The sequence below is a fragment of the Oncorhynchus clarkii genome, chromosome 16 (assembly GCF_045791955.1).
Source record: "Oncorhynchus clarkii lewisi isolate Uvic-CL-2024 chromosome 16, UVic_Ocla_1.0, whole genome shotgun sequence".
Taxonomy (NCBI): domain Eukaryota; kingdom Metazoa; phylum Chordata; class Actinopteri; order Salmoniformes; family Salmonidae; genus Oncorhynchus; species Oncorhynchus clarkii.
The window spans coordinates 18311572-18320168 of NC_092162.1; the positions used below are offsets into that span (position 1 = coordinate 18311572).

General features: G+C 40.0%; 1 protein-coding gene across 1 annotated transcript in view; it reads right to left on the minus strand.

Moving 5' to 3' along the window:
• The window catches only part of LOC139368101 (leucine zipper putative tumor suppressor 2 homolog), a 47622-nt gene extending 43188 nt beyond the window's left edge, over positions 1-4434 (minus strand). The window contains exon 1 of the mRNA XM_071106669.1: positions 4230-4434. The gene's annotated coding sequence lies outside the window, so the exon portion shown is untranslated. The remainder of the gene's footprint in view (positions 1-4229) is intronic.
• Positions 4435-8597: the final 4163 nt, after the last annotated feature.

An 8597-nucleotide genomic window follows, 5' to 3' on the forward strand; every position in this document is an offset into this window, starting at 1 on the left:
GCATTTTTTTCTAATTTTGTCTGTCATAGTTGAAGTGTACCTATGATGAAAATTACAGGCCTCTCATCTTTTTAAGTGGGAGAACTTGCACAATTGGTGGCTGACTAAATACTTTTTTGCCCCACTGTACACTAGTGGCGGTCAAGATGAGGGAGGACACTTTTTATGAGCATGGCCTTATTTCTATTACAGCATATTGGATGACTGTCATTCATATTCCATTCACCCACCTCAATGTAACATCGATTGGTTTAGGCTACGACACGATACTGAAATGTTCCCTATACCCATAATGATAATGCTACAACAGGAAGAGAGAAACATTTGCGTAATCCAGACAGTGACAAATCCAATACCACTTGGCACACTCTTGCCTGCATCTAGCTGATCTGGGCTGTTATCATTAATAAAACAGTTGCAAATGAGAGTTTCTATTGGAAAATTCAGGTACGTTTATCCAAATTTCGTTCCGTTTGCTTTCGTTCAAGGAACATTGTATAACAGAATCAGTGGAATGAATACACCCTTGATCAGCACAAACACAGTTCACTTTCATAGCAGCCACATACAAACACCATGATGATTTTCTCGTTGTATAATTCCTTCATGCATCTATGTGCTCTCCTCCTCTCACCTTTTCCTTTCGCTTGTGGACTTCAGTGCGCAGTACAACAGCTGTCTGTGACTAGGCGAAAAAACCTTCCCAAGCCAAACCTTCACACCATAACCACTAACTGATACACATAGCTTACATCGTTGTCACCTAACGATATAGTCAACATAGCCATCTACTAGAACTAACACATTAATAAACCTGCTACAATGATGCAGTACAGTGTACAGCAAGCAAGCAGTTACACCAGCGGGCACCAGTGGCAATAAATTAATAATAGCCCAAAACGTACATTGACTTAGAAGAGTTCCAGTTTTGGATATCCATAGCCAGCTAGCTAACATAGCATCCCTCGGTCTTTGAGCCGGGTATTTGAGTAGGTTCAACTACTCGCTAGCTAGGTAAGTGAGAAGATTTTTTTTTTTACAAAATCTCTCATCACATTTTATTCACTGCAGTGCTAGCTAGCTGTAGCTTATGCTTTTAGTACTAGATTCATTCTCTGATCCTTTTATTGGGTCCACAACATGTCAGTTCACACTGCAAGAGCGCTGATAGCTTGGAGGATGTCCTCCAAAAGTTGTCATAACTACTGTGTAATTCTATGGAAGATGGTGAGAACCATGAGCCTCCTAAGTTGTTGTCAATGTACCCAGAGGATAGAAACTAGCTGTTCTTCAGCTACACCAGGGGTGGGCAATTCCAGTCCTCGGGGGCCTGATTGGTGTCACACTTTTTCTCCATCCCTAGCAAACACAGCTGATTAATCAAATGTAATTCTAAACTGAAATCACGATTAGGTGATTATTGGAGTCAGGTGTGTTAGTTGGGGCTGGGGAAAGACTGATACCAATCAGGCCCCTGAGGACTGGATTTGCCCACCCCTGGCTACACCATGGTTCTATCCCAGAGTGCTGTTGAGGCTACTGTAGAACAGTAGTGTGTTTTAATCAATTATTTGATGACATGAATATATTTAGTGTAGTTTTATCTAAAAAGGAGAATATATTCACTATTAATTTTTCTGAAATTCACTGAGGATGGTCCTCCCCTTCCTCCTCTGAAGAACCTCCACTGGCAGACACACACAGAGAAGAGTCTTATCCACATACACAGACTGATAATTGGTTGTAAGACATGTATAATAAGATTGTGAGAGCTGTACTATTAGATTTTAGTGCAGCCTTTGATATTATTGACCATAATGTTGTTTAGAAAACGTGTGTTATGGCTTTTCAACCTCTGATTCATTTGAATCCACGATATTGCAATCTCAGTGTTTTCATTAATGGAATCTTAACTAATGTTAAACATGTAAAGTGTGGTGTACTGCAGGGCAGCTCTCTAGGCCCTCTACTCTTTTCTAATTTTACCAATGACCTGCCACAGGCATTAAACAAAGCATGTGTGTCCATGTATGCTGATGATTTAACCATACACGCATCAGCAACCATAGCTAATGAAGTCACTGAAACCCTTAACAAAGAGTTGCCGTATGTTTTGGAATGGGTGGCCAGTAATAAACTGTTCCTGAACATCTCTGAAACTAAGAGCATTGTATTTGGTACAAATCATTCCCTATGTTCTAGAACTCAGCTGCATCTGGTAATGAATGGTGTGGCTGTTGAAGAAGTTGAGACTTTGACACCATACTCCACAAAGCAAGTCCTGAAGGCTCTAATTTTTATCTTATCTTGATTATTGTCCAGTCATATGGTCAAGTTCTGCAAAGAAAGATCTAGTTAAGCTGCAGCTGGCCCAGAACAGAGCGGCACGACTTGCTCTTCATTGTAATCATAGGGCTAATATTAACACTATGCATGCCAGTCTCTCTTGGCTAAGAGCTGCGTCACTTCTTGTTTTTAAAAGAAACATTAAATGGGTTGGAAATTCCAAATGGTTTGCATAGTCAACATACACACAGCAATGACACACACACACACTTCCTCCACCAGACAGGCCACCAGGGTCTTTTCAGAGTCCCCAGGTCCAGAACAAATTCAAGAAAATGTACAGTATTATACAAGGCTCCCTTCCACTTTATATAGGGCAAGTGAACAGCAAACCTGGTTTCAAAAAACAAATAAAGCAACACCTCACGGCACAACGCCTCTCCCCCATGTGACCTACTTGTTGTGTGTATGTACACTGTATGTGTAACTGATAGATACATTTAAAAACATTAACGTGTGTGTATGTAAATGGTAATCTTTTGTCTGTAATGTCTTTTCGTTATGTGTCAGACCCCAGTAAGACTAGCTGTTGCCATTGGCGGCATCTAATGGGGATCCTAATAAATCAAATAGAACAGTTTTGTTTAACGGAGAGCAAGGTCTGACACACGACAACAAAAGAGTACCCAAAACCCCTGTATGGATGAATTACAAAGGAACTGTACTCAGTTCAGATCCAAGATAAGATAAAGATGGTTAACTTTTTTTTCCCACAAGTGGCTATACAGGCAACATGGGATCAGGATGTTGCATAGTCTAAAACTCACCCAACCAGTAAAGTCTGATAAATGCTAATATAAGTCTTAAATAGAGAAAAACAAAAGGACCAAAATAAATAGGCTATTAATCTACCTTTAAGGTAGGTCTACCGCAGGTTCTATCCTACCTGTCAGCACCACCCCTGTGCCACACAAGCATCCCAAACAACTTGACTAACAACATTATGCATCCCTGTCCAGAGACAGTTATTGACTGTGAACTTTGCATTATTAATTTATCTGCATAAGGATATTATGTGACCCTGCTGGTTCTCTATGAACATTTGAACGAATAACAATCTGGCCTTAATGAGCATATACTCTTATAATCTCCACTCCACCTGGCACAGCCAGATTAGGACTGGCCACCACATGCAGGGGTGGGCAACTCCAGTCCTCAAGGGCCTGATTAGTGTCACACTTTCACTTCATCCCTAGCAAACACAGCTGATTAATCAAATTGCATTCAAAACTGAAGATCATGATTAGGTGATTATTGGAGTCAGGTGTGTTAGCTGGGGCAAATCTGTGACACCAATCAGGCCCTCAAGGACTGGAATTACCAACCCCTGAATAGAGCCTGGTTCCTCTAGGTTTCTTCCTAGGGTCCTGCCTTTGTAGAGTTTTTCCTAGCCACCATGCTTCTACATCTGCATTTTTTTTGCTCTTTAGGGTTTGTAGGCCCGATTTCTGTATAAGCACTTTGTGACAACTTCTGATGTAAAAAAGGGCTTTATAAATACATTTGATTGATAAAGGCAAAAGGTCAGTCAAACCTGCCATGATGAAAATGACATGCATGAAAGTATACATAGGTATGTTTATCAGAGAAGCCAAGTTCTTTCTTTTTTTAAAGAAGCAATGTATAAATGGACAGCCTACACCTGCGTCAAAATAAATAAAAAGGAGTTAGACTGAGCCTACGCTGCTGCCTTTCAACGTTTCGACTAATCCCATATGGGACTGTCTTTTGTGAACAAAAACTACGATAAACGTACATTATTACACAACATATTTGGTGTGTTATAACAAAGTCACTCTTGATCGTTATTTTCACAAGCTCGAGAAAGAATAGCAACGCTGGCTGTGGCATTGTACCAGTTATTTAAATAAATAAAAACTTACCATGAAAAGCCTCGATGCACAGCTCAGGAGGAGGTTGACAGTAAAGTAAATTATTTATAAACTGTTTGGCGCCGGTGTTCTAATTTTTAATCTATAATTTGTAGCCGAAAACGATTTTTCGAGCGTAGAATTTCCGTGTCTTCCTCCTTGTGTATAGCGATGGCGCGTGTTTTTGATGTGAGCGCCCCAGCACACTGTTCAGGTCAGATGCTTGTAGAAAAATTCCCGTTCCGTCTCCGTCTGACTCTGAGCCCAGCCCCCAATTGGCTGCCAACCATAGCTTCACCACCACTGGCTGAAGTAATGTGATGACCAGTGAACTGAAGAATGGGTCTCTTGTCTACGACTGCTGTTTTTTAGATGCTGAATGTGCAGTGAAACACAGACAAGTGGAAATTTATATGATTTCCTGACAATAACAACAGTCTCTCAGAACCATCGACAGTGACCTTCAATATAAGATATTACACTTCTAGGCACGTCACTCTAACTTCCATTGGCTACTATAAAACACAAGTAAATTAACAGGTGACGTCATTATAAAATCCAAATTGTTTGTCCTGAAGAGAAGTGACCCATTTTCCCTACCTGTTCTAGCACAACCGGTTCCCGTCTATTCTAAATATGTAAAACCAAACGGGGTAAACTAAGCCTACACTGCAAAGCGGGTTCAACGAGTTAGCCAGCTAACTTTGATAAGCAACCAGAAATAATGTTAAATAATGTTAAAAAAGCGAAACTCTGATACCGGTATGTGTGTAAATCATCCTTAATCCTGCTTTGTAATATACCCCCCTGGTCATACCTGACAACTCCCTCTTCACATTGACAATCCTTTATTCACTAAAATGAAACAAGGCCACAATATACTGTAGTAGTTGAATTCAATGCAAGCAATGATATTTTTCTTCAACAGGCAGAAGTTTTTATTCTTGAACTTGGCATGACCCCTTACCGGGTCCAAATTACAGTAACCTACCACGCCCCATGTATACACATACATTAATCATTTTGTGTATGGTTCGGTAAAGAAACTAATTGGAAAAAGTGGTAAGCAAGTTCGGTCTAAAAAACGTATTTTAACCAAGTCAAATTAATTTATTGTGTTAGAGGTTTCATGATGCGTGTAATTTAAACCAAAGTAAATAATTTCAAGATTGTTCTATACATCAGTTGGGGTCTCTATAAGCTTCAATATGAGGTCCTAAACCTAGCATGAAAGTGCATCCTTGTAGCTGTGTGGGCTAATATAGTTAACATGTTTGCCTTGGGGTAAATTGAGCCAATGGCCACGGGGTAAGTTGAGCAAATTGAAACGTTTTCTTCCCAGGTGTAAAGTAAGGCATTATCACCGGAATGTGAGGTAATAATAGAGCCTGGCCTATGTTAAAAAAGTACAAAGTGTTTGTTACCCCAAACCCGGGGTAAATTGTGCCAAGAGACCACTTTTTTTCAAAAGTGACAAGCTATTTTTCAAAACTGTAGACTTTACATGAATTCAGATTATTTCCAGGGATACACAACATCTTTAAATATATGTAGATATTGTTAGAAAGAATGCTATATTCCAATTGATGGAGCGATGCTGAATGTAAAAAAAAAAGGTCTCAGTTTACCCCACTCTCCCCTACAAATCAATGTATGAGGGTCATTCAACCATAGGTCATTCAACCATAGGCCTACTTATTTGACCACAGGAGAATTTGAAGAGCCGTTTTGTTACAGTAATTGATAATTGTGTAGATTGTATGCACGTGTATCTATTAACAATGAGGCCCTGCAAACCACTGGATCTTCTCTATCTCAGTTGCAGTATGAGCAATGAGACTTTTTGTGTTTTTGTCTTTCCACTGCTCTCACTTACTTTAGACAGGGCTGCATGCTCAAGATGTTTATCATTGCAAAACAGCCTGCTAAGCTGTAATTTGAGTGATAATGGGTTCCACTGTATCCAGTGGGTTTATTCCTCTCAAAAATTGCTGAATGGAAATAATCATCCTAAAGTAATCGGCCAATAACTAATTTAACTCAAAATGGCCGCTCTGTGGCTTCTGCAATATTAACTCACAAAGATTCACACAGCCAATTTTTACACATGGATATGATCAGTTGAATAGGGTAAACACACCATGCCAGCGATGTTCTATAATGTTGATACAGGGTTTGACCATACACCCTCTTGCTGCTTTTGTTTATCACATAACATGACGTGTGTAGAACACTTAGGATGGCCACTTGCTTCACCCAATCTGGTCCCAGATCTGTTTGTGCTGTTTTGACAACTCCTATGGTTATTTTCATACCAAACATGCCATGACAACGACCATAGGAGTTAGCTATACAGCACAAACAGATCGGGGACCAGGTTACATCAGTGACCTTTCCCCTCAATGCATTCAACACTGTATCTCTGCAGACGCCCTGAAACCTGAAACCAATGCCTGCCTACCTTTTTTACCTTGCTCGGCCACTCTGACACAATGCTGGGAACTCAGGACAGCATAAAATCACCTATCATGTGATCTACTCTCCTACCAGCTTAGCAGCCTGTTTTGTCTGGCCCTGCAAGTCCCAGCCCTAGTGATACATGCTAGTGTGTAATGCTCATGTAGTGCGATCCCGTGTTAATTGGAGCATGTTATGTGGGTTCCATTCCCACATGAACCAGATACAATTATGAATGTGGTAACTGTAAGTGGTTTTGGATGTAAGCTTATTACTATTATCATGCATATGATTAGGGAGACTATTTCCAACAGAATGCAAATTGTTTTTTACGTGGCTTTTCTTACCAGCCTGCTCTCTGAAATGGATAGGGAACATCTTAGTACATTGGAGATTATATTTTTTGTATTTTCAGCTCAGGTGGGGGCAGGTTAAATATGTAGTAACCTAAAGGTATTTACAAGCAGGCATGGTGAAAGACACAACGTTATAACCAAACCAGGACTGAAGCTCAAGCTATTGCTCTGTTTACTCAAAATAAACAGAGCAAACAACATTACATAAACCCATGTCAAACCATTGGAATGTTATGACAGTGGGTTTCTTCAGCGCTCCTTAATTCATCCCTTACATACTTCTCTATTCAAAGTAAATAGAGCAAACAAGATTACATAAACCCATCTCAAACCATTAGAATGTTATGACAGGGGGGTTTCTTTAGCACTCCATAGTTCGTCCCTTACATACACTGAGTATACAAAACATGAATCACAAGACTTGTCTGAAGGTCCCCCTGTACCAGTTGAAAACATTTATGGAAGTAAAACAGTACCAGGAAAACGTTGGACACAGCTACTCATTCAAGGGTTTTTCTTTATTTTTAATATTTTATACATTGTAGAATAGTAGTGAAGACATTAAAACTATGAAAAAACACATATGGAATCATGTAGTAAGCAAAAAGTGTTAAACAAATCAAAATATATTTTATATTTGAGATTCTTCAAAGCAGCCGTACTTTGCCTTGATGACATCTTTGCACGCTCTTGGCATTCTATCAACCAGCTTCACAAGGTAGTCACCTGGAATGCATTTCAATTAACAGGTGTGCCTTGTTAAAAGTACATGTTATGCGTTTGAGCCAATCAGTTGTCTTGTGACAAGGTAGGGGTGGTATACAGCAGACAGCCCTATTTGGTAAAAGCCTAAGTCCATATTACAGCAAGAACAGCTCAAATAAGCAAAGAGAAACGACAGTTCATCATTACTTTAAGACAAGAAGGTCAGTCAATACGGAAAATGTCAAAAACTTTGACATTTTCTTCAAGTGTAGTCGCAAAAACCATCAAGCGCTATGATGAAACTGGCTCTCATGAGGACCGCCACATGAAAGGAAGACGCAGAGTTACCTCTGCTGCAGAGGATAAGTTCAGTTAACTGCACCTCAGATTGCAGCCCAAATAAATGCTTCACAGAGTTAAAGTAACAGACACATCTCAACATCAACTGTTCAGAGGAGACTGCATGAATCTGGCCTTCATGGTCAAATTGCTGCAAAGAAACCACTACTAAAGGACACCACTAAGAATAAGAGACTTGCTTGGGCCAAGAAACACAAGCAATGGACATTAAACCGGTAGAAATCTGTCCTTTGGTCTGATGAGTTCAAATTTGAGATTTCTGGTTCCAACCACCGTATCTTTGTGAGATTCAGAGTAGGTGAACGAATGATCTCCGCATGTGTGGTTCCCACCGTGAAGCATGGAGGAGGATGTGTGATGGTGTGTGGGTGCTTTGCTGGTGACACTGTCAGTGATTTATTTAGAATTCAAGACACACTTAACCAGCACGGTTACCACAGCATTCTCCAGTGATACGCCATCCCATCTGGTTTGCGCTTAGTGGAACGATCATTTGTTTTTC